Here is a 17,732-nt window from a genome sequence, read left to right as displayed (position 1 = left end):
TTATGTAATTTTCTTTTCTTCCTCGCCGTGACGTCATTTCGCACACCGATCAGCATTTGCATACAGCCGCCATACGCGCGTCTGCGCTCTGTTACAATTACGGCCGTGATACTAATCATTAATCAGAACGGGCCATTCTTGCTTGTCACCATCGTTCCATCTGTGAAGAAAAAACCGGAAGTCAAAAAGAACCGACAATCTTGACTATAATTTATATGTCACCGAACAGTCTATCTGCTTCATCCACATTTATTTATTCATTGACGAGTGGCAATCATAAAAACAAACAAAAACAAACAAACAAACAAACAAACAACAACAACAACAACAACAACAACAACAACAACAACAAAGTGTTTGCTATTTATTATTTTTTAGCAGTTTCTTTTTCCTGTTTTTTTTTTTTTTTTAAAAATATTTACTAGCATTTCAGGCCGGCGTTGCCCGGGTGTTTGGATGTGTTTGTTGAGCAAAAAAAAAAAAAAAAGTGATAGTAGGAAGGCAGGCTCGAACCCGTACCGCGAAGGAGGAAAAGAACTGGAAAAAAAAAACAAACAAAAAACTAACGTCTATGCTCTTACAACCAACCGCCAAACCTAAAATGCCATTTTTTAAAATTAAGGCTAGACAATCGAAAAGAGAGGATGACTTCAAAAATATTGGGGGAAAAAGTGACCCCCCCCCTTGTAGAAAAGTTCCCAGTTGAAGGTGGAGATATTAATGTTTTTTCGCCAATTTTTCGATATTTGTCGTCTGAAGGGTCGGACTTAAAAAGGATACTGATCTTGGTAAAATCCATCGCCTTTGTCGAAAGTTTTAGGCAGACATGCAAACATACATACATACATTTATATATTGGTAACTAAAAATTATCGACCCAAACAAATGAAAAAGCTTGCCCTTTATGTAAAATTTCAAATGTTTAGACCACAAATTGTCTGAGCAATTTGGTAGAGTTCGCAGAGGTCAATTTTTTAAAGACTTTAACCCCTATTACGACCCCTTAAAATTTGTTGTTTTGGGCTCAAATCAAGTTATCAAGTTAGATTCATGTCCAAGGAGCCTATATCTAAAATTTCAAGTGTTTAGACCAAAATTGTCGGAAGAGTTTGGTAGAGTTCTTAAAGGTCAAATCATTGAACTTTGACCCCTTAACAGCCAAATTTCTGGCCGAAAACCGATCACATACATTTTCCTAAATCTCAGTACCCTGTATATCAAATTTCGAGTCTGTATACTTAAAATTGACAGAGTTATTGCGTAGGTAAATGTACGCACACAGACACACAGACAGATATACAGACACACAAACAGATACACAGACACATTCACTTTTATAGATATACTAGCATGGGTGCCCGGCGTTGCCCGAGTATTTGGAGGTGTATTTTGAGCAAAAAAAAAAAAAGCAGTCAATGTTTTTTAATTTTGATCCCTTAAAATTTATTGTTTTGGGCTCAAATCAAGTTATTAAGTTAGATCCATGTCCAAGAAACCTATATCTAAAATTTCAAGTGTTTAGACCCAAAATTGTCGGAGGAGTTTTGTAGAGTTCTCAAAGGTCACATCGTTCAACTTTGTCCCCTTTATCGCCAAATTTCTGGCCGAAAACGGATCACATCCATTTTCCCAAATCTCAGAACCCTGTATATCAAATTTCGAGTCTGTAGACTTAAAATTAACAGAGTTATTGCGCAGGGAAATGTACACACACATATACACAGACAGACAGATACACAGACAGATACACAGACTCGTTCACTTTTATAGATATATAGATTATATGGGCGTCTTTTTTCTCATTGTTTTTAGATGTAACGGTGCAGTTATGTCTTTCTTTTTTAATTTTTAAATTTTTTATTAGGATGTCATCATTTATTGTGACGCATAAAAAACTCAATTGTAAGGCGGATGGTTATACAACACTGTGATGATTGGTTATGGTGGTGGAAATTAGGTAGAAAAGGACGACTCAACAAATACGTTGGATTTGAAAACGCCCATGTCATCGGCTGGGAAGCAGTTCTGCAGTATTGTGTTCCATAGACGGATAATTCTAGTAAAAAGAGTTTGCTTATGGACGTTTCATTTAGTTTTAAGTAGGTAGGTGTGTTCACAGAGAGAGAGAGAGAGAGAGAGAGAGAGAGAGAGAGAGAGAGAGAGAGAGAAAGAAAGGAGAGAGAAAGGAGAGAGAAAGAGAGGAGAGGAGAGAGACAGTGAGAGAAAGAGAGGTGGGAATATTGACAGTAGTTGTAGTTGCACAAAGACTTACAACGTCTATTCTGTGAGAAAGAGGTAGTATACAGGAGAAAAGGTCATCGCTCACTTGATTTCAAAGTCGGTTTTGTACTTTGCCCAGGACGTATCTTCATTATTATATGTCTATATTAAATCACGCATTTTGTTCTATCATAAGTTCTGTCCGAATTTATAAATAAAGAAAAGAAGTGGCCAAATGTTACATTTTCTTAAACATTTAATCATCAATATACTTTCCCTGATTATCTATGACTTCCTTCCATCTATTAACTAGTTTATTAATTCCATTACTGTAAAGTCCTTTTGTCTTTGATTCGAAGAACTCACAAATGTCAGTTTCAACATCTTTCTGCGTTACAAAAGCTATACCTTCCAAATGCTTTCGTAAACTACGAAACAAACGGTAATCTGAAGGAGCAAGATCAGGAGAATAGGGTGGATGAGGAATTTTCTCTCAACCAAGTTCTTCGATTTTTTGTGAGGTGATTTTTGCTGTGTGGGGTTGTGCATCGTCCTTATGAAACATCACTCCTTTTAGATTCACTAAGGAGGAGAAATCCTTCACGACCGAGACAATTTTTATTTTGTCCCTTTTCCCCACATTAAAAATACAACCCTGGTGTCTAACTCTGTCCCGTGGGGAGGCATTGTAAATAGGAACGCTCTAATTGCTGACAATAGATTTGAGCATTAATTGTTGCATTAGGTGGTAACAATTCAAAGTCGAATATTTCTAGCCGATTTGGCTGCTGAGTTTCCTTTCTTGAACTCATAAAGCATTATATATCTCAAATGATTCTTAGGCAATTCCAGGTTAGTAGGGTTTTTATCAAGCAATTTAAAATTTTATCGTTTGGTAAAAAGAAATGTAATCAGTTAAAATGCATCTAAACATAAAAATGTAAAAAAAATGTAAAAAAAATTACACTATATTTAAAAAATTTTCAATTTAAAAGCAAAAATGAAAATTCGTACAGAACTTATGGGATGACCCGATAAATGCGTTCAAGTACAGTCCGTCGTGTTTCAGTTTCAAATAGCATTTTTTTTTACTCTGTTATGCGTAAGTTTAAATTATGATTTACAGATGCGTCCACGCAACTATATAAGTGGCTCTGTTAGTCGGTTGTTTGTCTGTCACACTTAAACTTAAAATTAGTATTTCTTTTTGACGTTTGTCGCGAACCAATATAATATCAGTGAACACTGTATTAATAGTGATGCTGATGACGGTGACGAGGATAGTAAACAATAACATAATTGGTCGAGATCCGGCCAATCAAATCAAGTTTCACTTCTTAGCCATGGTCGAGAATCGACGATAAAATAAAATTAGTTGCAGAATTTGGGGGAGGGAGATAACAGCGTATATTGACGGCTGGCCGCATTCCAAACTTCAGGTTGTAAACCGTTGGATATAAAAAAGAAAAAAAAGAAAAAGGAAATATATAAGAGGATGACAAGTGACTCCACCAGTTATGGTTAGTAAAACTTGAATACGCGTCACACCCATTTTGTTCCTAAGAATATCGATAATTTTCGTCAACGTATTTATTTTCAAGTGCGGCTATAAATATATATATATATATATATATAAATCCGCGCAAGACGCACAAACAGTTATATTCGAACTTTTTCTGTATTATCATTTTCTGTATTATTTGAATTTTGAACTGTTGTAAGATCCCTTGCGAAGTTGTACGTGTTTAAAAAAAAAAAAAAAAAGGAAGGGGAGGTTATATATTTATGTATATACTAAATTTTCGCTGTTGGATTCGAATTTAAACTTCAACCTGCTGTACCTGAATGGAGACATACTTAAATCTGAAGGAAGATAATTTTAATCACCAGAATTAAATAATAATAACAAAATGAATTAATAGCTATAAACCTTATCGGCTATAGATTCCAAGGACAATCAGCCTGGATCGGGTGATGGTCAAATCTAAAGAATGAACGTCTGATATGGGTTTCGCGAGATTCTCCTCCCTCTTCATTCGGGCTTTGTCTGAGACATCGAAAAGGGAGTATTTTGTTACACGTTTCTGAAATTTTGAGATGAGGATTGTTATTTGTATCATTATTCATCGAACTACTGTTCTCATCTTGAATGTGATTTTTACAACGTTTCGGTCGATATAACCTTCAACCTTCTTCAGATGTATCTTGTCGAACTCGGAAATGTTTCTGTCGAACTCGGGAATTTGGACGGAATTTCGAGCGGAACCCTTTATTTACTTCACGAGGGTAGCGTGCTCTTGTTCCGTCAGCCATGACTGAATAGGAGGTCGGAGGTTACATTGACCGAAACGTGAAAATCGCACTCAAGATGAGAACAGGAGTCCGATGAATAATAATGCAAATATTTCTATTTGGTTTATCACGTTTAATTTCGAAACATCATTTTCGTCGGCGTGAGTTTAAAATACCTTTAATAGATTCATTCACGTATCTATAAGAAGCTTTTTCATCGTTTCTGATATGTCACGCTCAATTTTCAATAGCATATTCTTTTAGTCTGTTACAAGTTTGAAATAACATATTCGTCAGTCTGTCACGTTTCAACTTGAAATACCATTTATAGATGCATCCACGCCAGTTATCGGTCTATTGCACTTAAAGTTAAGCGACGTTAAAACTGTTCAATATTAAAATGAGTGACCATTTGAGAGTACCATGTGTTGTATGTGTTCTCTACTTATGTCGGCTTTGTTTCCAGCTGTCCTGGGGTTCTCCTTGCCACTGGAATCAAGCAATGACGTGAAGCTACTCTTATAGGAATTATCCTTATATGTCAAGGGTGAACGGAGACCATGGTGATACTTAAATTTGAAATAGGATGTCCGTTACTCTGTCGCGCGTGAGTTCTTTTTATTGTTGAGGTCATTGCTTATCGAGGCAAAGAGCTATTCAAATATAAGGGCTATGCTAGGCGAAAGATGAGGAAATCTATCTTAGTACTAATATTAATTAACTAGACATTTTACTTGTTAAAAACGGGCATAATTTATAGTCCGTTAACTTAAAATAAAGCTTTATGCCAAATTGATGGTTGAATATAGTTAAATTTGTGCTCATTTTTTGCATTAAATACCAACCTGTATTAATCCCTATCAATTCATAACTGTGTATCGAACGGATATTAGTTCGCTGCACCTCATAATAGGAAAGGCTCATACCAAATTTCAACTAGATCGGCCAAGTAGTTTCTTAGAAAATTTCTAGAGAGAGATATTGTCGTTTTCTTTATTAATTCATAACTGTCCATAGAACGGATGCCATAATACTTAGTTTGCTGCACCTCATCATAAAAATACAGACAAAATTTCAGCCAGATGGACCTTGTAGTCTCCGAGAAAAAGTGGAACAAAGGAACAAACAGATAGACAGAAAAAGAGAAATCTAATATAGATATTATGAATTATTTGATTAGTTTTGAGGTTTGAAATGGCATTTATAAATGCTTCCAGTATAAATCGGTTAGCCAGTTAGTATGCTAGTCGCGAATCAGTTTTAACTAGCATTACCATTGTTAAGCGCGCAGATTGGATAGACGCATGTTAAAAATATGCATTTTTTGTCATACTTTTATGTTTTTTTTCTTGTATTATATTTTATCATGCCTTCCATAGATTTCACACTGGGTTTCGCTTTGTTTCTGCAAAAAACAAAAAAAACAAAACAAAAAAAAAACAAAACAAAAAAAACGAAAATAAAAAATACCTATTGTTTTTTCTTTCGCATCTCTCGTCAGCCAATTCTTTTCGTCTTTATTTATTTAAATCCGACCCAGCAGGAAAGAATGTAGAAACACCGAGTGGCCCTTTTAGTGAAATAATCCACCCTTTCTTGTTCTACACGCACAACTAATACTCCTAAATTAGTTCTATTGGCAGGGTCACTAAAAAAAATAAAAAAAAATAAATAAAAAAAAATAAAAATAATAAAAAAAAGAAAACAAAACAAAAAGGGTCCCTCTTTTTCTAAACGAAAAGTTTCTGTCTTTTTCTTTTCCAAAGACGTTTGGAAAACAAAGTGAAAAATCCGGAGTTCTTCCTGGATTTCATTAACAAAACCATTAACTTCTACCTTGTATGTTATTATAATGGATCTTTGGCGTCGGTTTATAACACAAACAACACCATATTTCCCAAATATATCGCATCATATTTGCAAAGATAAAAAAATGTTTTAATCGTAAATTATGTTCGTAGTTCCTACTTACTTGCCTCCCAACGAGAGCAAAATTTGACACAAAGTTGTTTTTTAAAGTAGAAAAAACAAAACAAAACAAACAAACAAACAAAAAAACAAGATTACCCAAAATGGCACTTTGGATTCTAATCAAATAAAAATAATAAAAATCAGGCTGTGTATTGTGGGAAGTCATGTTGGTGATGTTCTCGACTTATGACCAAACGAAGTAGTCCAGCGGATTCAGGTTGGGGAGGAGGGCGGTCCAATGGGGGACGAGTACAAAGTCGTAGCACTCCCTCTGAAGCCAAGCCTGGATCTCTTTGGACTCGTGGGCCGGCACTGAGTCCTACTGCCACATTCAGGGTCTGACAGCGATCAGTTGATTTCACCAGAGGATCACCATACCCTCCAGCACATCCAGCCACACTTTGGTGTTGACTTTCAGGCCGCCTTCGAATATGTGAGGTGGCATGATATGGCCCTCACTTTAAACCACACCAAAGACCATAACCGTGACCGGAAACCCTGGGCACGTCCCTGTATTCGTAGCAATCCAGCGATGCATTTTAAGGGTACTGGCAATAGTCCAGTTGTCATAGCTTGGATCGGTAGAGAGCATGAGTTGTACAACGGCACATCTCCGATCTCGCTCGTTGAACATTGTATCACTTTCAGGTATGATAGAAGGCTCCTATCGATCACAACTGGGCAACTAGTAGGTGGCCTACAACAAAAAAGAAAACCGGGTTTTTATCAAACGCAAATGGAATCATGTCGTCTTTTCTAGGACGACAATTTCTGTATTCGGGTATATAATGGAGGTTTGATGTGATATGCGGAATTATCAGGAGGAGGAGGTGTTATATTGTATACTAGCAGGCTGCCTGGGGTTGCCCGGTCGAAAAATATGCATAAATATTATATTTTAATCAATGCAGAATCCTTATTTATTATAAACAAAAATACCGGAAGTATTAAACATATCGTTAAATTCCTTTAAATAAAGAATGAAGTAAAAACAAAGAAAGAAACTGAGACATGTGTATGCGAGTGTTATGTTTATTAAACAGTTCAATTCTTGTAAGTAAAAAAAAATACTCGAGCTGAGATCGAAACCGAAACCTAAAAAAACAAAAAAAACAGTGAATCAAGTACGATAATCATTATACCAGCTTGACATAATTTTAAAGAGTGTTTTCAAACCAACTCATCTTTAACATATAGAAGCTGTCAGGTTTCACGACCGCGCATGAGCAGACATGACACAGTTTAAAACAGACAAAACTCCGGTAGTCTCTTATGTGCCAATTTTTCAATTTTGACACGTTAGCCAACCTTTTTTCCGGATTAAAAACGATTAAAAGTTTTCCACATATCTGAATACTCTACATACCAAATGTCAAATCTGCAGATAAAAAATTCGTTGAGTATATGGGTTGAGAGTTGTTTCCTAACACACAAACATTCTCGCTTTTATATATATATATATATATATATATATATATATATATATATATATATATATATATATATATAAATTAAGAAATATACTAAATGGAAAGCTCTTGGGGGCGGGGTATGTCTTATATTAGCCCAGGTGTTTGGAGGTGTATTGAGCAAAAATATATAAATAAATAAAATAAATAAGTAAATAAAATAAAGTGGTAGTAGGTAGGCAGGTTCGAACCCGTACCGCGAAAGAAGAAAAAAGAATGTGAAAAAAGTGACGTCTTTGCTGTTGCGTTGATCGCCAAACCGGAAGTGGCGAAAAAAGCGACCTCTTCTTGTAGAAAAGAGCTCAGTTGAGGGTGATGGAATTAATATTTTTTAGCCAATTTTTCGATATTTGTCGTCCGAAGGGTCGAACTTCAAAATGATACCAATATCGTGAAAATCCGTTACCTCTGTCGAAAGTTTAAGGCATACATACATGCATACATGCATACATACATAAATTTAAACAGACAGGTGAGATTTATATTATAGCCTAGTCTGGGTGCCCGGCGTTTCCCGGGTGTTTGGAGGTGTGTGTTGAGCAAAAAAATAAAATAAATAAATAAAAATAAATTAAAAAAAAAATAAGTGGTAGTAGGCAGGCAGGCTCGAACCGGGAAAAGAACGCGAAAAAACCCAAAACAAAACGTCTTTGCTGTTGCGCCCATTGCCAAACTGGAAGTGTCGTTAGTTTTAAATAAGGCTAGTCAATCGAAAAGAGAGGATGACTTTCGAAAATATCGGCTAAAAAAGCAACTCCTCCCTGTAGAAAAGTGCCCAGTTCGATATTTGTCGTCCGAAAGGTCGACCTTCAAAACGATACCGATCTCGTGAAAATTCGTCGCCTCTATGGAAAGTCTTATGCATACATACATACATACATACATACATACATTTAAACAGACAGGTGAGAATTATATTATAGACTAGCCTGTGTGCCCGGCGTTGCCCATGGACCTAACTTTATAATTTTATTTGAGCCCCAAAACAATCAATGTTAAGGAGTCATAATTGGGGTCAAAGTTTAATAAAAAATTGACCTGTGCGGTCTCCACCAAATTACTCAGCCAATTTTTGGCCTAAACATTTGAAATTTTACATAAAGTGTATTCAGACATAGGGCAAGCTTTCTAATCGCTTTGTATTTGCTGAAAATTTGGCTTCCAAGGGGTCAAAGTTCAAAAGATCTTACCGTTGCGGTGTCTAGCAAACTACTCAGTCAGTTTTGGGTCTAAACATTTGAAATTTTACATAATTGGTATTCAGACATGTAGTAAGCTTTTTCATCGGTTTTTGGACGAAAATTGGCTTCAAAGAGGTCAAAGTTTATAGAGTTGACATTTGCAGACTCTTCCAAACTCCTCCGCCAATTTTGGGTCTAAACACTTGAAATTTTAGATGTAGGTTACTTGGACATGGGTCAAACATTTTAATTAAATTTGAACCCAAAACAATAAATGTTAAGAGGTCAAAATTGAGGTCAAAGTTTAAAAAAATTTACGTCAGCAGTCTTTACCAACTTTCTCTATGGTAGTTAAGTAAGCCTATTATATAGTAAGGCAACACCGTACATATTCACTCCTTTTAATTTATATACATATGTACCTAAATGTATGAACTGTACATAGGACCTGAGCAAAGCCGAGCGAAACTGCTAGTATATATATATATATATATATATATATAAGTGAAATTGTCTGTGTATGTCTGTGTTTGTGTGTGTACATTTCCCTACCAAACTACTCTGTCAATTTTCAGTCTACTGACTTGAGATTTGATATAAGGGGTTTTGAGCTTTGGGAAAATCTTTTAAGTCGGTTTTCGGACATAACTTTGGCTGACAAGGGGTAAAAAGTTGAAAACTCTACCAAACTCCTCCGCCAATTTTGGCTCTAAACACTTGGAATTTTAAATGGAGGTTACTTGGACATAAATCAAACGTTTTAATTTGATTTGAGCTCAAAGCAATAAATGTTAAGGGTTTAAAATTGGGGTCAAAATTTAAAAAATTGACCTCTGTGGTCTCTACAAAATTACCTATCCAATTTTTTTTTTTCTAAACATTTGAAATTTTACATAAAGTGTATTCAGACACAGGGTAAGATTATTAATCGGTTTTCGGTCGACAATTTGGCTGCGAAGGGGTCGAAGTTCAAAAGATTTACCTTTGTGGTTTCTAGCAAACTATTCAGTCAATTTTGGGTCTAAACATTTGAAATTTACATAAAGGATATTCAGACATGCAGCAAGCTTCTTAATCAGTTTTTGGGAAAAAATTTGTCTGCAAAAAGGTAAAAGTTTAAGGAGTTGACCATTGCAGACTCTACCAAACCCCTCTGCCAATGTTGGGTCTGAACACTTGACATTTTAGATGTAGATTACCTGGACATGAGTCAAACTTTTTAATATATATATATATATATATATATATATATATATATATATATATATATATATGTGCATAAAGTTATAAACAATATACAGGGCCTGAGCAAAGCCGGGCGGAACTGCTAGTATATCTATATATATGTGTGTGTATATATATATATATATATATATATATATATATATATACATAAATATATATATATAAATATATATATATATATGTGTGTATATATATATATATATATATATATATATATATATATATATATATATCAGTTTGACAACAAAGCTGTTTGGGAATTTTTAATTTTGATTTTAAATTATATACTTTCAAATAAGGTTTTGTTACAATACCTTTACTTTATATATATCATTTTAAAGAGTGTTTCTCGTTCTATCTACTCGTTTAAATTACAATCGTTTTAAACAATTATATCTTTTTTTAGAACGTTCAATACAAGATGCATAAAAAGCAAATTCGTACAATTTTTTCATTTCAATTCAAGCTAGGCTGAAAACCTGCTGAAAGAACTTGCGATATAAATGACACGTTTGGACCACGAAGCACAACTGAATACGCAGTACAATGGTGGTTTAAGAAATTTCATGGCAGCGATAAAAGTCTTGAAGATGAGCGTAGTGGTCGGCCATCGGATGTTGAGAATGATCAATTAAGAGCCTTAGTTGAAGCCAATCTACGCACACTGTTCGAGAACTTGCTTCTGAATTAGACGTAACGTATACGACGATTTCCAACCACTTTAGAGAGATTGGAAAGATTGGAAAGAAAAAAAACTTCTTTACGACAATCAGCGACGCTGAACTCAGTGGTTAGACGCCGACGAAACTCCACAGCACTTTTCCGAAACCAGAGTTGCTCCAAAAGAACATCATGCTGACTTTGTTGTTTTGCGACCGGTTTCAGCCATTACAGTGTTTTGAATGCTGGCGAAACCATTATGATGGAAAGCATTGTTCACAAATGGATGAAATGCATCAGAAACTTCGACAACATCACCCAGCGTTAGTCAACAGAAAAAGTCCAATTCTCCTTCGCGACATTGCTCGACCGCACGTTGCTAAACTGACCCTGCAGAAGTTGAACAAATTGGGCTACGAAACTCTGTCTCGTCCGCCTTACTCTCCAAACCTTTAACCTACCGACTACCACTTTTTCAAGCATCTCGACAACTTTCTGTGTGAGAAATTCTTCAAAAACTCAAGGTATATCAAAAACTCCTTCAGCGACTTCATTGCCACCAGAGTGCAAAAATTTTTCATTTCTGGCATAAATTCACTTGTTTCGCGTTAGCAAGTTTGTTGATTCTGATAGTGCTTATTTCTATTCAATATATTTTTGTTTGAGCCGAAATACGTAATCTGAATTTAAAAGTTAAAAGCCACAGGAACTTTCTTGTCAACCTTATATATGGGATTCAAATTATCAAAATTTCAAAACCATACCATTGCAGAATTCCTTTTAGAATAAATATATTTATATATTAAACTTAAATTTGAATTTTCGATTCATAAAAAAATATTTTTCACAAAATCTGCAGATCGTGTTTTTTCTTCTATTTTCTTTTACGTGTTATGCTGGTGATAATGCCTGGAATGCCTTCAAATGTTGATGAAGATTGAGGATTTTAAGTCCGCTACCGTGTGAATCGTATCTCATCCGTATGTGTCAAAGCAATAATATATCCACTGTTTCAAAAACTGTTGATATTGGAATTCAAATTCCAAATTGAACGGTTAAAATAGCATGTAATTGCAGAATTTCTTTTGAAATAAATATGTTCATTTATTAAAAAGAAATTCGAATTTTCTTCAGGAAAATTTAGATACTATTTTTCTTTCTTTCTTCTTTTACGTGCGATGCTTGTGGTGATGCTACAGCATGGCAAGGAAAAGATCGTTACAATTTGTAATTTAGATTCCAATATCAACAGTGCTTTTTAAACAGTAAATTTTCTATTATTTTGACACACATGCAGACGACCAGCGCTCGCATACTGAAAAAAAAAAAAAAAAACACATTTAAAACTTCAATCTTCATCAAGACATGATAACGTGCCAGGCATTACCACCAACATTGCACGTAAAAAAAAAAAAGATGATAAATATTGTCTGGATTTTTCTAAAGAATATTCTTTTTATGAATCGAAAATTTAAATCCAGAAGTAAATATAAAACACAACATAAACACCGAAACTGCAGATACCCATGACGATGGAATCACAGAAGTCAAGGAAGTGAAACAGTAGTAGCTGAATACATCAAAAAGATTATGTACGAGGTTAAAAAACTATCCATATAAAACAAAGAACGGAAGAAAGTAAAAACAGAAACAGAAAAAAGTTAATATTTTTCTCCCATTTATCTCAACAGATAATACTATAGAAGAAAATGACTTAATTTATACAAAAGTCAAATCAGTAATTACGGAGATGAACACGGATACAAAATTCTGAAGCAATAAAGGCCGGAGTGAAGATTAAACCTTAAGCGCAAAACAACAAACTTTATAAAGAGTCTCAAGCCGTGGATAAGGCCAAAGAGAACATATTGTATATAACTGCTATATACGACTAGTAAATTATAAAAGGGGCAAGAAGAAGAAGAAGAAGAAGAAGAAGAAAGAACATAGCCATGGCATGGATCGATTATGAAAAAGACTACAACACAATGTCTGAGGCGAATGTTTTAGAATTTTATTGAAAGAAAGCAAAGAAACAATGGAAACATGGGAACTGGAGCTGACAGCTGATAAACAACACTTGTCAGAGATAAGAATAAGAAGAGGCATTTTTCAGAATTTTTATAAAATCATAACCACGATGGCACTCCACAATACACTCAAATATACAAATGCACAGATATAAAAGGAAAAAGATAACACTTCTTGTATACGTACGATCTGAAGCTAATTTCAGAGAAAAATCTGAAGCTATTTTCAGAAAAAAAAAAGAATTGGAATTTTTAACCACGACGGTTAATTGGTGTGCACTGTTGGTAACTAAAGAAGAGAAACTGTAAATAGTAAAAACATAGAACTGTCAAGACAGGACACGATGAATATTTGAATGTTCTTGAATCGGACGTCATCAAATCAACAGAGAAGGTAGAAAGAGAATACATGAAAACAAGAAAACTACCCGAAAGGAAATTATATCGTAAAATATAGTAAAAGTAGTAAGTACACGAGTAGATACTCTGGATACTTCATCGACTGAACAAAAGAAAAACTTGGGTATCTGGTGCAAAAAAACTAGTAATTATCATACAACTAGCACAATGCACTGCATTGAATGATTATACTTACCGATTATTTAAACAAATTGTAAAGAAGACTAGCTATCACTTTCTGTTAACCTTAAGCAAGCTGATGTGCGCTGACATTTTGAGATGATAGTAGCACTAATTCGATTTTACGCCTCCCCTATTCGATATCAAGGAAATGCGTGAAGCTGAAAAGTTCATCACAAGAAGGGTTCTTTGCGTCACAATATCACCAGCTACTGTGGATACTTTATAGACTGGACAAGAGAAGAACTTGAGCAACTGGCACAGAAAACTATAAAGTAATTATCGGCTAGCACAACAGCATGATAATATAGATAGAAGACTCTCTAGATTATGCGATGAAATAACGAATAAACACTAATGTTGGAACGATTAATCGGAACCGGGAATAAAAAAAAAATTAGAGCTTCTTGGGGTATCAATATCGGTATCGAAATCGGAAAAAATTGTGCCTATTTTCTGATGCCCAAAACGATTACAGACCAATAACCTTCTTACCAACCTTGTGGAAAATTTTAACTACACAACTGAGTGAACAGCTCTATTACTCCCTTAACGCTCACGAACATAAAGGGTGCCAGAAAGAAAAAAGAGGGACATAATATTTATTCTACATAGATGAAAAAATCTTCGTCGCCGATTTAAAAAAAAATGTTTCGGCAATATCAGCTACTGGATTCGTACATATTATGTTGTTTGAATGAAATGTTTTTTAACATGTGAAATATTCACATTTTAAAACTGTTAAATTATTTTTTTTAGACTACTAAATAAGTAAACAATGTGACTCAATCATTGTTTTCTTTTCGTGTTTCTGTCATTAAATATATCTTTAAAATATTTAAACAGTTTGACCACACGTATAACATATTAACTTAAATAAACATAGTTATTTGCGATAAACAAGCAAAAATGATAAAAAAGTTTACATATTTTTATATATTTTTATTATAAGGGGGTGAAAAAAAATAAACAAAATACAGGGTGTCCGTAAAGTTACCATACAGTCACGAATTACATCCTGGGCGTTTTCTGTTTTCCAATATCGCTTCACAATAAATTTGCGCTCTTCCAAAGTTAGCTTGCGTGGCACGCTTGATTAAATAAACCTGTAAAAAATAAATATTAACTATTAATACAAATATAATACAATAAAACAATAAGACTGTATAGTAACTTTACGGACACCCTGTATAATTAACTATAAAAATAATTTAACAGTCTTAAATTGTGAATATTTAACATATGTCAAAAAACATTTAATCAAACAACATAATAAGTCTGTTGCCCGGGCCGCTGGGAAAATGGTAGGATCCTTCTACCGCTCCAGAAGAGATCTCACTACTGATGCAATTCTCTATCTCTATAAAAGCCAAGTACGTCCAAAGATGGAGTACTGCTGCCACATCTGGGCTGGAGCTTCAAAAAACAGCCTATCCTGCCTTGACAAAGTAAAAATAGACTCCGTGGCTTAGTGGGGGATGCTCTCTTCTCTTCCCTGCAACCTCTCTCTCACAGAAGAGACGTTGCGAGCCTGTCTTTGGTTTATCGTTATTTCCATGGCAAGTGCTCGTCCGAACTCCAATCTCTGGTTCCCCCCTCGCCAATCCTTCACGATAAACACCCGTCTAGCTAAAACCACTCAGTAATTTCCCCCACTCTTTATCTATCAAATCAAATCAAAACGTAGATTCCAGGAACATAGCTTTTTTCTGAGAAGTGCACGCCTGTGGAATTCTCTTCCGTTTGCCTGTTTTACACCTGACTACAACTTGGACGTCTTCAAGTCTAACATAAACAAATTCCTGATTAATCGCACCTTTAAGTAAGACGCTTTATCAAATCTCCAATACCAACTATACTACGATATTATCCCATCGATTATTGTACACAAAATAACCCTTATCCCCGAGTGGCTTACGGGCCTTGATAAGTGGTGATCCCCATGTAAAAAAAAAAATGATGAATCCATTAGATGATATTGCCGAAACATTTATTTTTTAATCAGCGACGATCATAATAGATTGCACAGGATTAAATAAAGTATATTTTAATAAAATACATTAAAAAATATAATTAATTACTGGAACAAATATAAAAAGCGTGCGAGCGTGAGAGACAGAACATAAATATTTATTGTTTTTTCTTCAGCATCGCCGTTTTTTCTTTGGCATAAAAAGAAATGTAAAAAGCGAGCGCATGCGCGGGCGAGACAAAGTTGGGAAGAAAATATACAGTACTCAGACGCCATATTTGAATGATACATGAGCATTCGTTTAGCATGCGAATACCGTTAATCAGGAATATACGAATGGCATATATATATATATATATATATATATATATATATATATATATGTGTGTGTGTGTGTGTGTGTGTGTGTGTGTGTGTGTGTGTGTGTGAAAAATCTAATCCTAGGATAAAAACCAAGAAAATTTCCATCGTGTTTATATAATATTGCTTAGTAATAGAGGGTTATCATCATTATATTATTACGCTTATCGCTCCGTTCGTTATCATGCTTGCATCCTTAAAAAAGGAAAGTGGAATATTCCAAATAAACCTTGTCAATATAAAAAAAAAAAAACTGGTGTCGCTATTGAGGCAAAGCTAATAAAAATGATTTGTCTTTCTTGGCCTTTTGGCTAAAATCAAAGTGTAGTATCTGATCTTCAGGTGCTATATTTCAATTTCTTCTCTCTCAGTGGAAGAGAAATCTTTTACGATAAAACATTTTTTTTCTCCACGTTAGAAAACGACCCCGATGTCTAAATCTGTCCCGTGTGGAGGCATTCTGAATAGGTACTGTTTAATGTAACAAAGTTTTAATATTAGAAAAAGTAACTGGAAAAAGTTATTTCTGATTTAATTACAAAATGCTCTGGAAATGTCACTTCTGATTAATCATAAAATGCCCTGGAAAATGTCCGTTCTGATTATTTTTTTTTTGTTTACTTGCCTCCCCACAAAATTGAATTGGACATGAGGTCGGTTAAAAAATTTAGGGGGAAACCATCTCCCCAAAAGGGGCACTCTGGTCAATAACAAAAATAAAAATTGTATCTGTAATGAAGGATTTCTCCTCCATTAACCAAGACCCAAAAAGGGGGGGGGTTTAAGTCACTGGAATGCTGAAACTGATACTACACTCAGAAATTCATGGTGAAGCAATGGTTGCCTAATCTCTAGCCGTGTTAATGTTTTTATGTATTACTTTCGAAAAGCTGCTGAAATAGTTTATGATTTAAACATTACTTTATTTCAAGTATATTTTAAGCAGTGGGTTACGGGATATGAAGTCAGTCCCAGAAATTACTCAAACCGTTTACGATTTAAACATTACTTTATTTCATGTATATTTTTAACAGTGGGGTGGGGGATATTAAATCAGTCCGGAAAATGGTTGAAACCGTTTACGCATTACACATTACTTTATTTGATGTATATTTTTAACATTGGGATGGGAAATATGAATTTGGTTCCAGAAATGGTTTCAACCATTTATGTTTTCGACATTACTTTATTTAATGTATATTTTTAACTATAGGATGGGAGACAAGAAGTCGGTCCCGGAAATAGCTAAAAAAGTTTACAATTTATACATTACTTTATTTCATGTATATTTTCAACAGTGGGGTGGGGATTATAAGTCAGTTCCAGAAATAGCTGAAACAGTTTACTATTTAGACATTACATTATTTCATGTATATTTTAGCAGTGGGTTTAGGATATAAAGTCGGTTCCGGAAATGGTTGAAACAGTTTACTATTTAGACATTACATTATTTCATGTATATTTTTAGCAGTGGGTTGGGAATATAAAGTCAGTCCCGGAAATGGTTGAAACAGTTTACGATTAAAACATTACTAGTATTTAATGTATATTTTCAACAGTGGGATGGCGGACATGAAGTTAGTCCCGGGATTGAATGAGATGTGCAAATATATACTACCAGAAAGCGCCGCCCAGTATTGAATGAGATAGGTGGAAAACATATAGTAGAAAAATACCTAGCGTTGCCCGGGATTGAATGAGATAGGTGAACGATATATATTAGCAGAATATGCGGCGTCACTAGGGATTGGAT

Source organism: Euprymna scolopes, chromosome 6 (assembly GCF_053919585.1).
Source record: "Euprymna scolopes isolate OS-2025 chromosome 6, ASM5391958v1, whole genome shotgun sequence".
Classification (NCBI taxonomy): Eukaryota; Metazoa; Mollusca; class Cephalopoda; order Sepiida; family Sepiolidae; genus Euprymna; species Euprymna scolopes.
Note: the sequence above shows the minus strand (reverse complement) of the source record.